General features: G+C 43.6%; 1 long non-coding RNA gene across 3 annotated transcripts; it reads right to left on the bottom strand.

Moving 5' to 3' along the window:
- Positions 1–17,473: 17,473 nt before the first annotated feature.
- Positions 17,474–21,694, bottom strand: LOC123092132 (uncharacterized). 3 transcript variants are annotated; one of them, XR_006444282.1, is made up of 6 exons: positions 21,591–21,694; positions 19,949–20,112; positions 19,629–19,721; positions 19,481–19,546; positions 18,858–19,313; positions 17,474–18,777 (listed from the first exon to the last, which is right to left on the bottom strand). It is a non-coding gene; the product is annotated as an uncharacterized lncRNA (long non-coding RNA). The 3 variants fall into 3 exon arrangements; XR_006444281.1 differs by having other exon boundaries at positions 21,114–21,678; XR_006444280.1 differs by lacking the exon at positions 21,591–21,694 and having other exon boundaries at positions 19,949–21,107.
- Between the last annotated feature and the right edge of the window lie 705 nt (positions 21,695–22,399).

The following is a 22,399-nucleotide window of genomic DNA, read 5'->3' as shown; positions in this document are numbered from 1 at the left end:
CTAGTGATGGAAGGGGTTTTAGTGTGCAGTGGCACTAAGATCGGTCGCTCACGATAGTACATACTCCGTACCATACTACCATAGTACCCTCTCTAGCTTAGGCTTGTTTATAGATTGTCGTTGTGATGGACAATATACATGAGAAAGGCGGTCCGAGTATGACCGTTGGTGTTGAGCCAGGTGAATACATGCTCGGGGTTCGCGTAGGCCTCCATCAAACGTCTAAACAGTAATGTCAGGCACTGCCGGGGCGCGCAGGTGATGGGGTCGCCGTTTGCGTTGCGCCATGAGCAGGACTTTGATTTAGAGGGCGACGTGCATGCATTAGCATGCTTTGACAGCGTGAGCGTGAGTGTCTGACGTGAAGTATTTCATTTTCATTTGGCTGACGAGGGTGCGTTGCAGCGATGAGTCCATGGTTTGATTCCCCACATACGCATAATTTTGGTTTTTACAGTATTTCTTTCTCCATTCACAGGTAGGCCCGCGTAGATAGATAAATAACACGAGCTGATGAGGCGCATGCGGACTATTTGACTGGTCAACCATACAAATATGGAGCTATACGCTGAGCCAGTGACCGTATAATCACCATATCTCGTATACAATGATCAAAGTGAGCTATCAAGACAAGTTCGATGACCGCCAATGCATTTTACTCGGTAATAAATGACCAGGATTGAAGGGGTATCCTAATTTGCTTTGTCTTCTATCCTTGAGCTCTTGACAAACCAATGCACTATACGGTTGTCCGGCCACTCCACCCTAGAGCTCTCACCAAGCGTCGTTCATGCCACCGCGCCGCACACTAACCGGTAAGGCAGCAATGGCATCCCGCCACGCCGAGTTCCTTGCCGCCCATGACCGCACACAAAATGGTAGGGAAGCGATGGCATCCTGCCGTGCCGAGTTTATCGCCGCTCGCGACCTCACAACTATGTGGGAGGAATTTGAAGATGCCAAGGCCGAATGGGCGGTAGAGCAAGAGGCGGCCAAAGCCGCACAAAGGGAGCGGAAAAGTCAGAAAGCACTCAAGCAAAGAGAGGCCCGCCGCCGTAAGAAAGAAAAGGACGCACACGCTGCTGCGGAGAGGTCAGCGGAGATCCAAGCACGGTGGGGTGTCGTCGACAAAGCCGGGAAGGAGAACGAAGGCGTTTGGCCAGCATGTGAGAAGTAGTAGTACTAGTAGTTAGTGTGTGTGTCTGTGTCTGAGTACGAGCATGTACCAGTACTACTAGTTACTACTGTAGTTTTTAGAGCAAATTACCAGTGCATTAGCCTAGACTAAATGGAAAAATTCCTATCCTAAGCATCAAATGGCATCTCTTTCTCTATAGGAATTGAGATGCATGTCATCTCACTTCCTATGATTTTCATATTCCTATCCTATGAACGAAAGGAGGCCTCTGTTTGAGTAAATACTGTAGCTAGCAGTACGCTGGTACAGTAGTTTTCTTCAAGAAGTGGAATTCAATGAAGTCATGATGGTTCCTTCGTCCGAGCAACTTCAAAGTGGGAAGTGGGCCTGTGATTTGACAGCTCACTAGTCATTGTTACTGCGGCGCGACAACCTGGGTGACTCTCCCTTGGAGTTCTGCGTGCATGGCAAGTGGACCAGGATGGTCGACGTCCCACATGTTGGCGAATGGAAGTATTCTTTCCGATATCGAGGAGCAAGGAAACCGTGTGGTATAGTATCACTGCTGCTTGGTTCGCAAAAAAATAGTATCACTGCCGATTTATAATTATTTTTTGTTTCTGATGAATGCTAGCATTTCAACTCTTACGACGAAGGGTGCCAAACACAGTACGTGCTGGATGTCCCACACGTCAGCGAAAGGAGTGGGACATGAACAGCGTGGTAGAGCCCAGCGCAAAAAAACAGCGTGGTAGAGCATCTCCACTTCTTCCACTTCTGGGTCGGAGACCACACATCTAGTACTTAGTGGTATGAACGATACAAAGTGCGACATGGAGAGAAAGACACGTCTAGTTGGAAGGCCTCGGGGCATACACGTAAACAAATATAAAAGTTAATATGTGCCTCCAACTAATATAGTAGTAGTAGAGTACTTAGGCACGTACTCCATAACATCACCGTGCATTGCACGTACAACATTTAGTGGTAGTACATAGTAAGAGACAAATGCCGCCCAAGAGTTCCCTTCTTGACCTACTTCTGGGTGTTTGGTAGAGTGTATGGAGGGCGCATGAGTCCACACTAGTTTACCACAAATACACTAGAAGCATGCATGAAGAGATCATGCATGAAGAGGGGTGTTGAGTTGAGCATGCATGAAGAGGGAACAACTATGCTGAGACGAGAACGCAACCAAACACACCCTATATGCCACACATTTTCATATCATTTGTGCCTTTCTACTTCACTTACTGCGCTACATTACTCAGGTTCGTACGTCCACTCCTGGGTACATGTCCGTCTCGTAGTTCCAGTCCCACATGTTCTTCATATAGATGGAACGATCCTTGCATAACACGTGCACCTTGATGCTAGATGTCTTGCGTGTTGGCGAAAGGATGAACAAAGCTCACGTAAAAAAATAGAGTGGAAGAACATAGATTTCGGACGACCGAGAAGGAGCAAGGAACCTCGTGGTGGAGCGTCTGCACTCATAATATTTAATATTATTCAGCCATATAAAATTAACCAATCATCTCCACAGTGGACTGGAAGAGTACGAAACACGGCAGCCCAGTGTAGTTACATCATACTAGTACATGGCTAACCCATGCTATCACCATATTTCTTGGCTTTCGTGCGACACCTATCTCTAGTAATCCAGCATCCTGTATCGCTTCTCCCTCCTCGTCTCTATCAAAGTGCAGTGGGCTAGCGTTTCTGCCGTCTATTGAGGTCGGTTAACTATCACATGTTAGCGACATGCCAAGAGCATTCTAAAAAAAATTCCTTTCACGTTCCGTTTTGAAAAAGAAAAAATCCTTTCACGTACGAATTTGCATGTATGCTTTGAGCAACTTGCATGTCCTATACTGCTCCTGTTTGATACTCTAACTTAGTTAGAGGTTAGACTAACTCATGACTAACCCTGAACTAACTGTAGCCAAAGAGGTGTTTGGGTGACATGGTTAGATTGACAATAAATGCACTTCATGGAGAGAGAAAAGAGATTTTTCAGTGGTCCCAACGAGAACTATCTTCAGTTAGCACCTCTTGGGTGGGATAGTTTTTTTTTGGTGAGTTCGGTGCAACTTGCTCCAATTTAAACCCTCATGCTTGGATACTTTAGGGCTATTTGAGCCCCAACTAGCTCAAACAAACTCTAACCCATGGATCCAAACAGGGCCTATGGCCAGTCTCGACGCGGAGTAGTCACGTGCACTGGGAAGCGGCACTCTCTCGGCCGTCGCGCCACTTCAAAGCCGGCGCCAGTGAGAGGTCGCCTCCGCTCTGGTCGGGCATTAATGCGGCACTGACGCTCCAGGGCGATGCTGACCGTTTCACGCGGGAAGCGTGCACTGGCAAGGGAGTATAGGTTTTGAACCGTTTCAGGTGTAGTACTGGTAGTTTGCAAAACTACTCAATTATTGCACTCAGTTTCCTAAGAAATTGTGGTAAAAAACGTTACTCCACAGCCCGCTTGCCTTCTCCTTCCTCTTCCACTGCCTGCGCACGTCCGCGAGAAGCGACCGGTCAACCCTTATATAGGAGTGCTAGCACAAAAAGATGCATGCATGACCACTAGAATTTCCATATTAAAGCGCCGCTCCAGCGGGAGTATGGCGTATGTTGTTACCTTCGGATGACCCATGGCTACTGGGCGGCGGCGACCAGAGAAGAGGTGGCGGGAGGGGAATGAATGCAGCTACTGTCTGGGTTCGCCTTCCGCTTAAATAAATGTGCAGCATCACGTGTACCCGCGGGTGCACAAATTGTCTGCTTAAGTGGACGTCACGTAACTGGTGTGTGTGAGAGAGAGAGATTCTGAGAGACACAGTGCATGTGTGTGACTCTACTCTTCGGACGTGTACTCAACCTTTTGCATGGGATATAAGTATAATGGTATTTACTTTAGCTAGTGATTTACGTGGCCATGATAACGTGGTTGTGTCAAAAAATGTCACTTCCTGCTCGTGATTTGCGTTATATAATTACAAGCAAGATTCTAGTGCATTGCACGGAACATCAATATGCATTTTTTTACAAAACACTTGTTGTGATTGACCCATGCAGGAGTAATCCCATGTGTAAAAACTAATGATATCTCGAGAATTTTATCGGAAAACTGGTATCTCGAGAATGTCATCGAAAAAATGAAAGATGAGAGATAAGGCGAGGAGGAGTGGAGCGTGGAGGTGACTGGTGGTCGGAATGGGCGAAGGCATGGGGATGGACGGCACTAGCAGGCCGCACCGGCCACCATGCATGCTAGATTGTTCCAGAGACTTATTCCTTTTTTAATTGCTTAGCAATGAGGTTGTGGGAGATAATGATGTGGAGAGAGGTGCGGGTATCTATTGTAAAATTATCATAGTTTGCTTTCTATCCGTCAGATATAGATCATACGGTCTGTATTACAAGATGGCAGGCACACCATCATCGCCAACTCGTTTTTTTATAAGGGTGCAGATGATAAGTTTGATGACTACTAAAGTAAAGTGGAATTTGTCCATGTTATGCAAGTAAATAAAGGTGATTGTTTATCATACGGGTAAGGTTGGATGAAGGGTGGTAGGAACAAATGCTCCGCCTAGAGCATGTGTGTGTAAGATGGAGTCTTAGTGTGTGTGTGGGGTGTGTGTGTGTGTGTGTGTGTGTGTGAGAGAGAGAGAGAGAGATGTAGTCTTAGTGTGTGTGTGAGAGAGAGAGAGAGATGGAGTCTAAGTGTGTGGGGGGTGCGTGCGTGTGTGTGTGTGTGAGAGAGAGAGAGAGAGATGGAGTCTTATTGTGTGTGGGGGGGGTGCGTGCGTGCGTGCGTGTGTGCATGTGTGTGTGTGTGCATGTGTGTGTGTGTGTGTGTGTGTCGCGAGGTCCTCTGTGGCGGATGTAATTTAAGTGTGCATGGCTTCATCATAGAGAGGTGATGTGTATGGGAGAGGCCACCAACGATGGGGTGAGAGAGAGAAAATGCCTGTAGAGAGGGAAGAGAAGGTGCGTGCATGTGAGAGGAGTCGACATCGAGAGAACGTGTTTGTTTGAGAGACACCGATGAAGACTACTATATATCGATGGTGCATGTAGGCGGGAATTAAACAAAGGGATAGTCTTATTGGTTTCTGGAATATAGGGGAAGAGTGAGAGGCGCGCGGGGGGGGGGGGGGGGGTACTAGAAGGAGATTGTTAAGTGTGAGTGTGTATTTTACCCATCCAGGCGGAAGTTATGTGCACAAAAGAGGAGAATGATTCGATGTGGCATTAGGATTGAGGGTAATTAACTTCGTATGGAGACATAGAGACATTGAACGTGCATGTGTGAGAGGTATACATGTATACATGGGATGTGTGTGCGCGCGCGCACATGATCGAGATAAAAGAAAGAAGACATAAGTCATAAGATCAACGACATGGGAGAGACGGATCGGTATGACAATATGCATGCATGTGAGAATGCAGGGAAGAAGGCCCGACAATTGAGCATGTGTTTTGTCTTTAAAAGATAGTGGCATGGGCTAGAGCATGCATCTATGGCGAGCAGAGGGGGTGAGGTGCAACGATTGTGCAAAAGAGATCAACCTACAAATGCATATGTATGGAGAGACATATATAGTGTGGGTGATAGGAAGCAAGACTCCGTGCGAGAAAGAAATATTGACGGAGAAACTACAGATAGATACAGAGATGGAGAGGCTAGCTAGAGGGACATCCGTTAGTTTGGGTGTTGGAGATGACCGTCGGGTGGTTCAAAGGGTGAAGTTATATATGTGTGTGAGAGGTCACTTGACTGCATGTAGAGAGAAACATATGTAGTGTGCGTGATAGGAATCAAGAGTGAGGGCGAGAAAAAAGGTTGATGGAGAAACAGATAAATAGAAAGATAAAGATGCTAGCTAGTGTGCGTTAGAGATAGGAGTCGAGTGGATCAGAAGGCTGGGTTATGTGTGTGGGTGTCAGAGAGATAGAGAGAGGGTGCATGTGAGTCACATACAAACAGATATCAGAGAGAAATGAGATCCAGAGAGACGGAGTTTTGTGTCTGTGAGAGAGAAAGATATTTCACAACGAGAGTGATAGCTAGAGAGACATATGAGGGAACGCAAGATATCTCTAGGGAGAGAGGGTGTGTGTGAGAGACATACAAGAGAACAATGGAGGAATATGAGACCCTGGGAGACAGAGTTTGTGTTTGTGTGTGAGAAAGAGATATTGAAGAGGAAGAGTCGTAGGTTCTCATATCTAAGGAGCGAAAGACATATCTGTATGAGGGGTGTGCGAGTGGCACACATGAGAATAGTAGAGAGAAATGAGACCCCGGGAGACAAAGTTTTGTGTTTGTGTGAGAGAAAGAGATTCCACATGGAGAATCATAGTTAGAGACTCATAGCAGGGAGCGAGATATACTTAGAGAGAGATAGAGTGATGAAGGTCGAGGGACAGAGTACCGTTAGTGTGTTACGAAGATAAAAGATCATTGTCGACATACAGGTAGCACGAGAGATACCTGAGAGACGATGAACGCGTATAGGTCTAGAGAGATAGTCCTATATAAGCATGAGTGATAGCTATATGAGACGAATATCTGGATTAAAGGGGATTCAAATATTTAAACTGGAGATCACCACATCGATAATATCATAACGCAAATTGGTGTATCAAACATGCATATTCATTTGAATTTGGGCACACGTGTGTAATGTTATATAGTTTATCAATATTGGTGATCCATAGATTCTTCAATTACAAACAATGCATGGTTTATATGCAATTAATGTCTAAACGGGATTACACTATATGTTGCGTGTGTGAAACACATTATACATGTTTGAGAAGTTTAAAAAAAACCCGCATGAAACACACATTAATTGGAGACAGTTAGCGAGGAATGCATACATTGGATTTCAACATAAAGTGGTTTCAAATATTTGAAAATCCAAATTGATGGATACAACCTTATGAATCTGAGATCATGCCATTTGTAAACCATATTTATGTATAAATGGTGTTGTGCTTTTGAAAGTATATATAAAACAAATAATGTATATAGAATGTAATTCCAACTGAAAATGGATCCCACCCGAAAAAAATAGTAGAATACAAACATGATTCGAATTGAGTTGGCACGGTAAACGTGCACTCTGCAAAATTTGAACGAAGCGGGGAAAGTCGCAGTAACCGCCCGAAACCAAAATCTGCGAGATGGAAATCACTACTGCCTATCCCTGCCACGCAAAGCCTATCTGCTGGATTTCTATAGGTTTCGATAGGGGTAGGTTTGTAATTTCACCCAAACGTGACATAACCACCTCTCACCCGGATTCATACACGGTGGGCGCCAAAACACAGTGTGCCCTCGGCTGAAACCGACTCCCTCTCCGATTCATATTCATACACGGTGGGCGCCAAAAACAAACTCTCGTCGGCAAATATTCGGTGTATGCGAGATTATCGTCCTATCCCCAACCGACTAATGTTGTTGTGATGCAGTAGAAATATGAAATGGGGGCTAAGTTTGTAAATTTTCTCGCAGTTGAGACAAGCGCGCCCTGAATACATGGTTCCCCCCCCCTTCTTCTCTACCTCCCTTTTCCTCATTCGTACTCCGTGGGCGCCAAAACACCCTCTCCACCCCACCCTCCTCCGTCCGCCGCCGTCCGCCACCCCATCCACCGTCGTCCTCCTCCACCATGCCAGAGCTGATACCCTAACGCCGCCGTCCATTACAAGAGATCGACCTCTCTCGTCCACGCCTTCGGACCGGGATCCTTGCATCCCGTCCTCTCGCTTCATCCCCGCTGTTGTCCACCTTGCCGGCGCCGCTCCTACGACCGTCTCGTCAAAATAATCGCATTGTGTCCTGTCAAAACCTAGTGCATAGCAATGCGGTAGCATGAGGCCGAGCAGGGGGAGGGGGTTGGGACTCCCCCTCCCCTACCCCTGCGAGGCCGAGACAAGAACGAGCCGGAGCAGGCGACGACGTGGCACGCCGCGTTGTCGCATGCGGAGGCGAGTCCGTCACATCTGTGACCCCACTATCTATCTTAGGGGTGTGGCTCTGGGGTGCGTGCGGTGGAGGTGGAAACAGAATATCCGCATTATGTCCTGCCAAAAACCTAGCGCGCAGCAATGCGGTAGCACAAGTCCGAGCAGGGGGGAGGGGGTCGGGACCCCCCCCCCTCGCCTCCCCCTACGAGGCCGAGACAGGAACGAGCCGGAGCAGGCGATGACGCGGCATGCCGCATCGTCGCATGCGGAGGCGAGTCCGTCACATCTGTGACCCCACTATCTATCTTTGGGGTGTGGCTCTAGGTGCGTGCGGTGGGGGTGGAAACAGAATAACCGCATTGTGTCCTGTCAAAAACCTAGCGCGCAGCAATGCGGTAGCGCGAGGCCGAGCAGGGGGGAGGGGGGTCAGGACCCCCCCTCCCCTCCCCTTGCGAGGCCGAGACAGGACCGGAGCAGGCAACGACACGGCGTGCCATGTCATCGCATGCGGAGGCGAGTCCGTCACATCAATGACACCACTATCTATCTTAGGGGTGTGGCTCTGGGTGCGTGCGGTGGGGGTGGAAACAGAATAACCGCATTGCGTACTGTCAAAACCTAGCACGCAGCAATGCGGTAGCGAGAGGCGGAGCAGGGGGAGGGACCCCCCTCCCCTCCCCTGCGAGGACGAGACAGGAACGAGCCGGAGCAGGCGACGATGCAGCGTGCCGCATCGTCGCATGCGGAGGCGAGTCCATCACATCCGTGACCCCACTATCTAACTTAGGGTTTTAGGGTTTAGTTTCTAAGTTGTGTATTTTACTTTGTTATATGGACTTCATATGTTTCTGTATTTGAACTTCTTCTATTTGTTTATTAGTGTTTATTTATTCATTTGTCTTACTTCACTTGACAGTGTACTTGAACTTCTGTTATTTATTTTGATTTTTGAACTTCTATATTTTTTCTAAGTTGTGTATTTTAGTTATATATGGACTTCATCTATTTTGTATTTGAACGTCTTTTTATTGTTTCTCATTGTTTATTTATTCATATGCCTTGACTTCTCTGATTAGTGTACTTGAACATCTGTTCTTTATTTTGTGGACTTCTTTCTCTTCTTTATGTAGGTGCATATTTGTGTATGTATTTTTATTCCATTGGTAATGTATTTGCCATCAGTTTTTGGTTTTAAGGATACCAGTAGTTTTGTTGTGTGATCTTATCAATTTATAATAGATGCATTCAAATGGTGCATTCATTTATAAATAGGGCATTTACTTTTTTAGTTGTTGGGGGCTAAAACTATAATTAATTGGGCACTGCACACCCCACTATATGGAGGCATTAAGTGCCCGACTCCCTTGCCACCACCTGTCAGAAATCCCCTCCCCCTATTGCTCGCTTTCTTCTACCACTCTGATGCTCCGCTGCTCTCATCTCCTCCAACCTCCCCCGACTTCTCCGCCGTTGTCTCCTGCGCTCGTTTGTGGAGTAACCGTCGCGCGCCACGCTCCTATTTCTTCCCATGCCCCGCTCTCCCTCGCCCAGTCCACGCTCTTCTCCTCTGAAGCAAAGCCGCAACTGCCTGCGTGGTTCCAAACCGCGCATGGCGTCATGGGGGTGAAACAACCGCCACGGATTCGTGCGCGCGGGGGTCGTTTGGAGAGGTACAAATGCTCCCCCCTAATGCTTGCTCTTAGTTTCACCAGATCTGTCGAGGCTTGTCTATTTCTTCTGTGTGCTCTCTCATCCGCCTCCTACCCCTTCTTCTGATGGTTGGATGGGAGATTAGGTAGGGTTCTTGTGCGTGTGGTGGGTGGATTCCATTCCCCCGTGGTTAGATTTGTTTGTGAGATGCTTGTGTGTGCTATTTCTCCCTTCAGACTTGTGTGGATTTATTTCCCCTTTGGTGACTTCTGCAGTCAGATGCATGTAAGAGAGGGAGTGGTGTGATGGTTGATGTTGGATCTGATGTATCTATTTGCATTAGTGTTGTTGATTTCGATGTCTAGATTGTGTCTGTCACATGCAAGTTAGTTTATGGGTACTTTTTGTTGTTGTGCTTGCCTAGTTGTGCTACTGTTCATGTTTTCATACTTGTTGGTATGTTCTAGTTGTTTCATCCTAGGGTTTGATTTAGTTTCTTTTTGTATTTCTTGAATGATTTTCTACTTGCTAACTATATGCAATCTATCCCCTATTTTTAGTATGTTGTTCTAGGGTTTGGAGTTCCGTTCATCAAGGGGTTCTGTTGTCGTGGCTTCAAAACCTTCTAGAGGTATTTTAATATAGTTGGATCTTGTATTTTAAATAGCAGTTTTCTTATATATTTCTGCCCATATCTTCACTTAGTTGTCTTGTTGGACTGCCATTTCTTAATAGTGTGAACTTCTAACAAAGGTCATGTGCATGCTTTTTACCCTTAGTTTAAGTTAGTAGAGTGTTGCTTAGTTTTTATTTGATGAATTGCTGGTGAACTATGCCACCAAGTGTTGTTGGAGTTTTCAAATGTTTCATATTAATAGTGTATATCTTTGTTTCTTTTTTTGTGTGATCATTTTCATGGTATTGATATTTAGTTTGCCTGTGAAATAGTATTTCTGCTCATGCTACATCTTTTTTATGTGGTACTTTCTTGGGTCACATAGTTGAATTTCTGGTTTTAATTATTGTTTGTTTATAATGAAATTTGGTTGAACTTCTGTTCTGCGTATTTGTTTTACTACTTTGTTAGATATTATTGAACTTCAGGACATTCATCTTATATGTAGTACCCCCTCTGGTGTAGATGGTTCTATATTTAGTATGTAAATTGTAAATTGTCCATTGTGTTTACTTCTTTGTTAGGTATTGTTGAACTTCTGGGTATTGGATATTGATGCAAAAGTAGAACTCCCTTTGGTGTAGGATTGCGGATTAGAACTCAACTTCCTTTTTACTTGCGTTATTTGTAGTTGAAGATGAATTGAATAGTTCTAAAAAAATGCCTGTGATCAAGATGGAGCTTCATAAGTTAATATTGATGCTCCAATATCTGATGCGGCTAAATCACCTGTTATTCCTTTGACTTTGATTGCTGAGGTTGCTTCGAACCTTGAGAATAATTCAAGCCTCGAGGAACTTGCTTCAGCAGCTCTTGCTTCACCTTGTATGTGCAACTCCTTTTATTTTTATTTTAAATTCTCGAGCCATGTTTTTTTAACTTGTTCATGTCGTGTGGTTTTGTTTTTTGTTCCTGGCTATTTTTATTTTTTGCTATGCTTTTTGTGTTCTTTGCAGATGTGTCCACAGAAGAGGAAGCTGTGAACACCATCAACGATATTCTATCTGAGATGGGTTTATCAGAAAACACTGTTGCTGCCGAACAGGGGGCTCCATCAGTCGAAGGTTGTGATTCCGTTCTGGATCCTTTGTACTCTGTTCAGATGTCAGAGACGCAGTCGCAGTCTATTAATGGCACCAAACCTGTCAGACGCAGTCGCAACCTGAGGATGTGCCTCTTCAGCTTCTTATGGAGGACCAAGGCAAGAGGAAGAAGCAAGAAGATTTTGACAAGAAGATGGCGGCCCGCCTTCAGAAAGGTTCTGATGTTCCTGAATCTGTTGATGTTGCTGAGCTCATGGTTCGGCATTGCTCTGTTGCTGAGGAAGACGTGTCGTGTGGCACTGATGTCATGGTTCTCCCCGTGAAGAAGAAAATCAAGAAGACCACTACCGGGAAGAATTTAGTTGGTGAACTTACTCCTCAGAGGAGCCCACATGTTTCAAGGGCTGCAGAACTTGCTGAAGAGGAAGGACTAGCCCTTGGTTGTACGCCACGCTGTATTCCATGTGTGCTTGCCACTGCGGCGCCTACACCTTCTCCGATTGGTGCTGGTGCATCTGGTAAGGGGAAGAAATCGGCGTTAAGCGCAAGGTTGCACCTGCAAAGGTCAACAAGGGTGTGAAGAAGCATTCTCGTGTTAATCCAGAGGACAAGGATGATGCTAATTTCAACGCTGATGACGAGGATGACGATGATGATGGTGCTGCCGCTAATCAGGTATGAATCTCTCATGTTTACTGCTTTTGAGAGCATTTGTAGATTTGTTGTAGTTTTTGTCTTTGTAGCACTGCCTTGGCGTACATAGCTGACCTTCTGCTTCATATAGACGAATAAATTAGCTGAACTACTTGGCTTATATGGTATTACTACCTTTGTGTACATAGGTGAATGCTACGTCTTGAGCTTGCGTTGGTTTTCCTTGAAGAGGAAAGAGTGATGCAGCAATAGTAGCGTAAGTATTTCCCTCAGTTTTTGAGAACCAAGGTATCAATCCAGTAGGAGGCTCCTCAAAACTCCCACGCACCTACACAAACAAACAAGAACTCGCAACCAACGCAATAAAGGGGTTGTCAATCCTTTCACGACCACTTGCAAAAGTGAGATCTGGTAGAGATAGTATGATAAGATAAATATATGTTTGGTATTTTATAATATAGATTAGAAAAGTAAAGATGCAAATAAAAGTAGATTGAAAGCTTATATGATAAATGATAGACCCGGGGGGCATAGATTTCACTAGTGGCTTCTCTCAAGATAGCATAAGTATTACGGTGGGTGAACAAATTATTGTCGAGCAATTGATAGAAAAGCAAATAATTATGAGATTATCTAGGCATGATCATGTATATAGGCATGACGTCCGTGACAAGTAGACCGACTCCTGCCTGCATCTACTACTATTACTCCACACATCGATCGCCTATCCAGCATGCATCTAGAGTATTAAGTTCATAAAGAACAGAGTAACGCATTAAGAAAGATGACACGATTTAGAGGGATAAACTCATGCAATATGATATAAACCTGATCTTTTTATCCTCGATGGCAACAATACAATATGTGCCTTGCTGCCCCTGCTGTCACTGGGAAAGGACACCGCAAGATTGAACCCAAAGCTAAGCACTTCTCCCATTGCAAGAAAGATCAATCTAGTAGGCCAAACCAAACTGATAATTCGAAGAGACTTGCAAAGATAACTTAATCACACATAAAAGAATTCAGAGGAAGTTCAAATATTTATCATAGATAAACTTGATCATAAAACCACAATTCATCGGATCTCGACAAACACACCGCAAAAAGAGTTACATCAAATAGATCTCCAAGAAGATCGAGGAGAACATGGTATTGAGATTCAAAGAGAGAGAAGAAGTCATCTAGCTAATAATTATGGACCCGAAGGTCTTTGGTAAACTACTCACAACTCATCGAAGAGGCCTTGGAGATGATGTAGAGGCCCTCCATGGTCGATTCCCCTCCGACGAAGCGCCGGCGAAGGCTCCAAGATGGGATCTCGCTTCTGATGTTTTTGGGGTACATGGGTATATATATAGGAGGAAGAAGCGGGTCAGTGGACTCCCGAGCGGCCCACGAGAAAGGGGGGCGCACCCAGTAGGGGGGCACACCCTCCACCCTCGTGGCCGCCTAGTTTATTTCTTGACTTCCACTCCAAGTCCTCTGGATCACGTTCGTTCCAAAAATCACGATCCCGAAGGTTTCATTCCGTTTGGACTCCGTTTGATATTCTTTTTCTTTAAAACACTGAAATAGGCAAAAAAAACAGCAATATGGGCTGGGCCTCTGGTTAATAGGTTAGTCCCAAAAATGATATAAAAGTGTAAAGTAAAAACCCTTAAACATCCAAAAGGGTAATATAATAGCATGGAACAATCAAAAAATATAGATACATTGGAGACGTATCAAGCATCCCCAAGCTTAATTCCCGCTCGTCCTCGAGTAGGTAAATGATAAAAACAGAATTTTTGATGTGGAATGCTACCTAGCATAATTCTCAATGTAATTTTATTTATTGTGGCATGAATATTCAGATTCAAATGATTCAAAATAAAAGTTCATATTGACATAAGAAATAATAATACTTCAAGCATACTAATCAAATCAATCATGTCTTCTCAAAATAACATGGCTAAAGAAATTCATCCCTACAAAATCATATAGTTAGGTCATGCTTCATTTTTGTCACACAAAAATGCTCCCATCTTGTACACCCCCGATGACAAGCTAAGCAATTTTTTCGTACAATATGATGATGGGGATTGTGTGGAGAAGACAAAAAAGGAGAAAGTCTCACATTGACAAAGATAATCAACGGGCTATGGATATGCCCATCAATTGATGTCAACATGAGTAGGGATTGCCATGCAACAGATGCACTAGAGCTATAAATGTATGAAAGCTCAACAAAGGAAACTAGTGGGTGTGCATCCAACTTGCTTGCTCACGAAGACCTAGGGCATTTTGAGGAAGCCCATCATAGAAATATACAAGCCAACTTCTATAATGAAAAATTACCACTAGTATATGAAAGTGACAACATATGAGACTCGCTATATGAAGAACATGGTGCTACTTTGAAGCACAAGTGTGGAAAAAGAGATAGTAACATTGACCCCTTTTTTATTATCTTTTTGGGGGGCCTTTTTTTTATTTGGCCTTTCTTTTTTTATTTGGCCTTTCTTTTTTTTGGCCTTTCTTTTTTTTTATTTAGGGACAATGCTATAATAATGATGATCATCACACTTCTATTTATTTACAACTCATGAATTACAACCCAAAACTAGAACAAGGTATGAGTCTATATGAATGCCTCCGGGGGTGTACCGGGATGAGCAATGAATCAAGAGTGACATGTATGAAAAATTATGCATGGTGGCTTTGCCACATGTCAACTACATGATCATGCAAGGCAATATGACAATGATGATGCGTGTCATGATGATGAACGAAACTGTGGAAAGTTACATGGCAATATATCTCGGAATGGCTATGAAAATGCCATAATAGGTAGGTATGGTGGCTGTTTTGAGGAAGATATAAGGAGGTTTATGTGTGATAGAGCGTACCGTATCACGGGGTTTGGATGCACCGGTGAAGTTTGCACCAAATCTTGAGGTGAGAAAGGGCAATGCACGGTACCTAAGAGGCTAGCAATGACGGAAGGGTGAGAGTGCGTAATCCATGGACTCAACATTCGTCAAAAAAGAAGTCATATACTTATTGCAAAAATCTACAAGTCATCAAAAACCAAGCACTACGTGCATGCTCCTGGGGGATAGATTGGTAGGAAAAAACCATCGCTTCTCCCCGACCGCCACTCATAAGGATGCATAATCTAAGAACACCTCATGTTTCAAATTTGTTACACAACTTTCACCATACGTGCATGCTACAGGACTTGCTAACTTCAACACAAGCATTCTTTAAATTCATAATCACCCAACTAGCATGACTCTAATATCACTACCTCCTTATCTCAAAACAATTATCAAGTATCAAATTGATCATAGCATCCAATTCACTTCCTATGATAGTTTTTATTATACCCAACTTGGATGCTCATCATTCTAGGACCAATTTTATAACCATAGCAAATACCATGTTGTTCTAAGAGACTCTCAAAATGATATAAGTGAAGCATGAGAGACTAACAATTTCTACAAAATTAAGCCACTGCCGTGCTCTAAAAGATATAAGTAAAGCATTAGAGCAAAAACTATCTAGCTCAAAAGATATAAGTGAAGCACATAGAGTATTCTAATAAATTCCAATTAAGTGGGTTTCTCCCAAAAGGTATGTACAGCAAGGATGATTGTGTTAAAGTAAAAATCAAAGACTAATATCATACAAGACGCTCCAAGTAAAACACATATCATGTGGCGAATAAAAATATAGCTCCAAGTAAAGTTACCTATGAACGAACACGAAAGAGGGGATGCCTTCCGGGGGTATCCCCAAGCTTAGGCTTTTGGCTATTCTTGAATGTCTTGGGGTGCCATGGGCATCCCCAAGCTTAGGCCCTTGCTACTCCTTATTCCGTAGTCCATCAAATCTTTACCCAAAACTTCAAAACTTCACAACACAAAACTTAACAGGAAATCTCATAAGCTCCGTTAGTGAAAGAAAGAAAAACCACCACGTAAGATACTGTAATGAACTCATTATTTATTTATATTGGGGTTAAACCTACTGTATTTCAACTTTTTTATAGTTCATACCACTTAATACTAGCCATAGATGCATCAAAATAAGCGAACAACACACACAAAAACAGAATCTGTCAAAAACAGAACAGTCTGTGAAAATCTGTAACTCTCGAATACTTCTGGAACACTAAAAATCCTACAAAAATAGAAAGTACTTGTAAATTTGTCTATTGATCTACATCATAAATAATCAACGCAAAAGCATGTTTATGTGAATTACTAAAATTATTTTCGTGCGCGCAAAGTTTATGTTTTTCAGCAGAATCAAATTAACTATCACCATAGGTTATCCTATAGGTTCCACTTGGCACAAAAACTAATTAAAACATAAAAACACATCTAAACAGAAGGTAGATGCAAAATTTATTACTAAACAGAAGAAAAAACAAAAAACACAAATAAAATTGGGTTGCCTCCCAACTAGCGCTATCATTTAACGCCCCTAGATAGGCATAAAAGCGAGGATAGATCTAAGTAGTGCCATCTTTGGCACTCAATTCATAAGTAGCTCGCATGATAGATTCATAAGGTAATTTGACTTTCTTTCTTGGAAAGTGCTCCATGTCTTTCCTTAATGGAAATTGGAATCTAATATTCCCTTCCTTCATATCAATAATCGCACCAATCTTTCTAAGGAAAGGTCTACCAAGAAAAATAGGACATGAAAGATTGCAATCTATATCAAGAACGGTAAAATCTACGGGCACCAAATTCCTATTTGCAACAACGAGAACATCATTAATCCTTCCCATTGGCTTTTTAATGATGGAATCCGCAAGGTGCAAATTTAAAGAGCAATCATCAAGATCATGAAAACCTAGAATATCACATAAAGTTTTCGGAATCGTGAAAATACTAGCACCCAAATCACACAAAGCATAACACTCATGATCTTTAATTTTAATCTTTATAGTAGGTTCCCACTCATCGTTAAGTTTTCTAGGTATAGAAACTTCCAACACTACAAGGATCCAGGTCTATTGCAACAAAATCGTTTGTCGCAATACATGACGTTTCGTGGCGATAAGTACATATTGCCACAAAATGACATTCGTTGGTAGACGTTGTGACTGGATGCATGGTAATAGGTTATTTTCACGAAAAAGCAATCGTGGCAATAAAGTGTGCTATTGCAACATCCATGTGGGAAGTTGCCACATGTTTTCCCGTGGCAACACTCACTTGATGCCACAATTACATTTGTGGATATAGCTTTAATGCAACATGAAACGAATCGTGACGCCTGATATCTCGTGGTGATAGACATTTGTGGCAACAACCTATGCCAACGACGCCCGTTTCATGGCGCATTACTCTTCTATGGCAATAGTCAACTATGGCAATAAGCTATGGCAACAATCCTTGTTTTCATGGCATTAGGCATGCTGCCACGACCCACTACACTTGTGGCAAAAAACTATGGCAACAATCCTTGTTATCGTAGCATTAGGCATCTTGCGACGACCCACTACAGTTGTGGCAATAAACTATGGCAACAATCCTTGTTTTCGCGGCATTAGGCATGTTGCCATGACCCACTACACTTGTGGCATTAACTTATGGCAACAAATATTTCAGTCGTCGTAACAAGAAATTGCAATATACTTGTTTTGGTGGTGATAAATGGGTATCACAACAGGTGAAATGTTTGTAGCGAGAAACTATTGCGTCAATTTATAATTTCCGTGGTGATACTCTATTTCAACAAAAATTACTTTGGTGGCACAAAACAATTATCGCATCGTGAAACATTTTGTGGTGCCAAGCTATTGCGACAATATGAAGTGATCCGTTACAACATCCTGGTGTAACAAAATAGGTAGGCTTAACGACTGAGATATGACGCAACACTTTTTTTAGTGGTGCTAACATGTGGCAACCGAAAGTTGGTTGTAGCATATTGCAACCGTAAAAAAAATACATGCATTCAATTACAATATTCAAAACCATACGTATAATATGTAGATTCATAAAGTTCATAATTCTCGTAGCAAATATCCATCAAATGAAACTCAGATGTAATTTAGCCATCCTAATTAATTTCGAAGACTAAACGGTCTGTGATCTAGAGTCCAGGCCAGCTAGTTCTTTGAATCATGCAATCAAGAAATAAAAAAAGTTCTAGTTAATGAGTCCAACATAACATATGCCATACAATTATTCCAGCCCCATAGTTAAAAGGAACTATCGCCAAAGCACAAGTGTAAATGTCTAAAGCATAAGCACAAGTACATCTACTAAAAGGTTCTGCTATTGATTTAAGTTGTGGCTCGATGTATAGTTTCAGTTAAGTTCATGTCCCTAGCTAGCACATATTCATTTTTTTAAGTTCTAACTCGATGCAGCAAAAACACATGGTGAAAGAGAAGAAGCAGCTAGCTAATTATGAATGCCAATGACGTATAAAATGCAAGTGAACATGAAGAGAAAGTACGGCTGTGACTTACCATTGCTTTAAACATTCAAGAATTCCTTGTTGCAGCTTGTATGAGCGCATTTGAAGAAATAATAATTGGCCTTGAACCTAGAGTCTTATTAGGACTAGATCTCTATAAAAGAGTATTTTGCAAGTTTGGGTTACTATTTTCTTTGTCAATCATTAGGCACCTGTAAATACAAGTGCACTTTTAGCAATGCAAGTAAGCAACATAAATCTTACAAGATCACAAGCATATGACTGTAATCACCTATTGGGTTCCCATCTGTTGGCAATGCTACAAACTTTGTCATCATGTTTTTTTCAAATTCCAGTCTTGATGTTCGCTCCTCTTCCAACAATCTTTCCCTTTCAGCACACTCTTCTTTTAACCTCTCCTCAAGTGTTCTCTCTCAGCACGCTCCAAGTTAATCCTCTCTTGTGTGTTTGCATGTTCAGCTTGTAGTTGATCTTGTAATTCGTTGCCTGTTGGCTGAGCTCAGAGTTTTGCTGCTGGGTGGATGCTATAGGCTTGCTCTTCAATCTGGATACGAAATCTTTAAGAACCAGTTGAACGTTTGGCCATGTATCCATATCCACGAGGCTGCGATGACTTGCATTTCAGAGTGTGTTTGTATGAGGTCTGGAAAATATTGTTTTTCTGCTCACTTGAAAGTGGACCTTCAGTTTCAGTTTCTTTGTTTTGAACCTCTTGACGTGCTTTGTTCTAAAAATGAAAATAACAATTATAGGTACGGCATCAATATTGACACTATATAAAAGATGAAACAAGAATAGCACGATCCAACGCATGAATAATCCCAGCTGATGATGAAACACACCGAATGCACACCATTGAATAACTATAGAATAACCAAAAGTCAGTGTACTTACGTAAACTTTCTAGGACTCTGTGTTAGACCATGTTCCGTCGTTCGTGTGGGTGAGTTCCAAGTTTCTCTGCAAGTAATATAACAATGAGATGCTTGAAACACGAAACCATATTTAGCAGCGAGGCATACATATTTAGTTAGACTCATACCTTCTCAAAGCTTACTTGCGAGTAAGATTTTGATCCAATTTTGTAATTTGTCTTCTGTTTCTTACGGTTATCGGCGTTCTTTTGGCTGCGTTCCTATCAATTCATTGAAACCAAATATAACCAGTCAGACAAGCCATTATAGAAGCTGAGGATATTGTACTGAGTGTGTACCCAAATAGTGTAGTACAGTGTGGGCTGTGTGCGTACACTGGTATGGATACAGTGTGGTCTTTTTTGTGTAAGTGAACATCAAAAGAGCAGAGCTAGCATGTGTTGGTGGTTCAGTGGAAAAAAGGGCATTTGTTGCCTTGAACACACACCTGAGTCTAGCCGCTCTGCTTCTTCTCTGTTCTGGCCCTGAGTCCACATTACATCTAGCAGCTTCAGTGTGAGACCAAACAACCAAATATAAAAGAGGGAGAGCAGGAGACGCCCAACAATATTGACAATCTCTGAATAAGACTTAGTACATTGGCAATAGTTTCTGAAAAATTGGGAATGAACAATTATTGCATAAAAGGAGGGAAAGTACGACGATGGAGCGACTTATTGCAACATTATTAGACTATACACAAAGTCTCCCGTCTCCAGTCTTGTGGTTATCCACATTTGATAAAGTCAAGTAAATGAACTGAATTCTCAACTTCAGAATATCCCCATACATAGAACTAAAAAAATCTAAAGAAGATACCGCCTAAAAGCACAATTTTTGCAATGGTTAACCCGAGATTTAAAATTTACTACATCTATACGTCATACTCTACCTTTGAGTTGGAGCTGAGGTCAGTGACTGATCGGATTAGCATGGATGATGCTAGGTGTAAAGCTAAATCCCAGCGCAGCGTCGGCCATCCGCTGTGGTTCGTCGAGTGATCGCGTGTCGGCGTGACGCTACAACACCTAAGGGCATTGACGCCTTGATGCCCAGCCACACCAAACCTACCCAAAAGGCTACAGCCCACAAGGCTACGCCAAGGCCTGGCCACGTCTGAACAAGACCTGGCCTTACCCATGAACCAGTTCCGAACAAGGCCGCCGTGGAATTCTCCCTATACCTGATGCACCGCTGTCAGCCTAACCTGGTGCACGGCCAAACAACTCTACACAATCGTTTCAAGAAATCAACATCGACCCTGATGCCTGTGCATTAGGGAGGCTCCTAGTAGCTCTGCCCCTGCTGTGAACATCATACTGCAATTAAATACACTATGTAGGTTCAGCCGATTGAAGCAGGATATGACGCAGATGTACAACGCTCGCTAATTGTAACCAAAAACACTATGAGACTGATCCCATCAGCCAATTGAAGTAGGATATGAGGAGTATGGAATACCAAAAAAACTGATCAACATCGCTTGTTATGGAGGTTCAGGGATGCGGCAGAGATGGTAGGATACCGAGTCTAATCTAAAGATTCAGACTGAACCCAAGGGAAAAGAAGTGAGCTGACAGATTGGGGGACAAGCAAGATGGGGGAAGACAGACCTTGAAGGTGTGGCGTGGCTTGTAGCCCATGAGCTGGAGCGCGCTCTGCGGGATGGGGCGTGTGCACGAGAAGCTGCTCCTCTGGCGGTCGTCGGCGACGACAATGTATAGCGGCGGCTACTGCTTGGCGGCGGCCATGTCGTCCCCTGTCCTGACTAGTTCTATGATCAAGTGGCGAGCGGAGGAGACAAGGGACGAAGAGAGCGGTGCGTCGAGGAGGAGGAGCTCTTGGGGGAGGGGGGTTTGAGCCCGGGCGGGCATTGTCGCGGCGTGCAACACCGAGGTGGTGTCGTGCTTGGTCCAGACACGGTGAGACGGGAACTCCGTCGGCGCCGACGCCAGACCGCATCGCTGCCGCCGCCGGCATGGCCGAGGACACGGAGACGCGGCCCACATCGGCGGGCGTAGAGGAGATGGAGGAGGGCGAGATCGAGGAGGACCGAGGTTCCAGGAAGGGAGGAGATCGGGTGGAATAACCTGACGCCGTGCAGCTGACTCGAGTGTGGTTCGCTGTGTTGACGCCGTCATGATGCCGGCAACACAGAGAAACCAGGGGCGAGAGCTCAGATCCAATCTCCCGTGAAAGACGCCGTGGTGTGGTTCTGTTATAAGGGTATTTAGCGGGAAGGTTAATATAAGCTTCTTTTTTTGAACAAAGACTCTAATTTGGGACCTTTTAGCGGGAGGTTAAAAAATATTGGCGCAAACAACATTACACCTAAATTAGGTGGTGGGAAAGTAATTATTTTTTGAGGAGTTTGTAAATCGATTTTGAGACAGATGGAATACTAAATTTTGTTTGTAAAAAGTTATATCATGGTTAAAAAACCACCAAATCCGAGAATCGTGGAGGGGCGATCCGACGCCCTCCCATGTAACGTTCTCGTCATCGATATTTGTATAGTCGTCGCCATTTGAGGAAGCCAATTAACAAACTAAAAAGAGTTTCCCCGCTTTATATTATAAAGCAACCATCACATACATCGAACCAACCGATACAAACACACGCCACACACACCCAAGGCAAGATACACAAATGCCGGACACCGACACACAACCTCAATGACTACCAAGGACCTATAAGATGTGCAGAAAATGAATCCGCTTAGAGTGGATGGAGACCACCAGCACGAGGAGCGATCATCCGGGAAGATGTGCGACAGACAGGTTGGAGCGAGGACTCAAAGAAGATGCCTCCAGGAAGGGCACTACCACGAACATCGTCGCCGTCTGATCCGAAGATCAAGTTTTCACCCGGAATAAGACAGAAGGAGTGGGAGCACCAC

The sequence above is a fragment of the Triticum aestivum genome, chromosome 4B, assembly GCF_018294505.1.
Source record: "Triticum aestivum cultivar Chinese Spring chromosome 4B, IWGSC CS RefSeq v2.1, whole genome shotgun sequence".
Classification (NCBI taxonomy): domain Eukaryota; kingdom Viridiplantae; phylum Streptophyta; class Magnoliopsida; order Poales; family Poaceae; genus Triticum; species Triticum aestivum.
The sequence above is the reverse complement of the archived record's forward strand: the minus strand, read 5'-3'. Positions and strand labels throughout refer to the sequence as shown.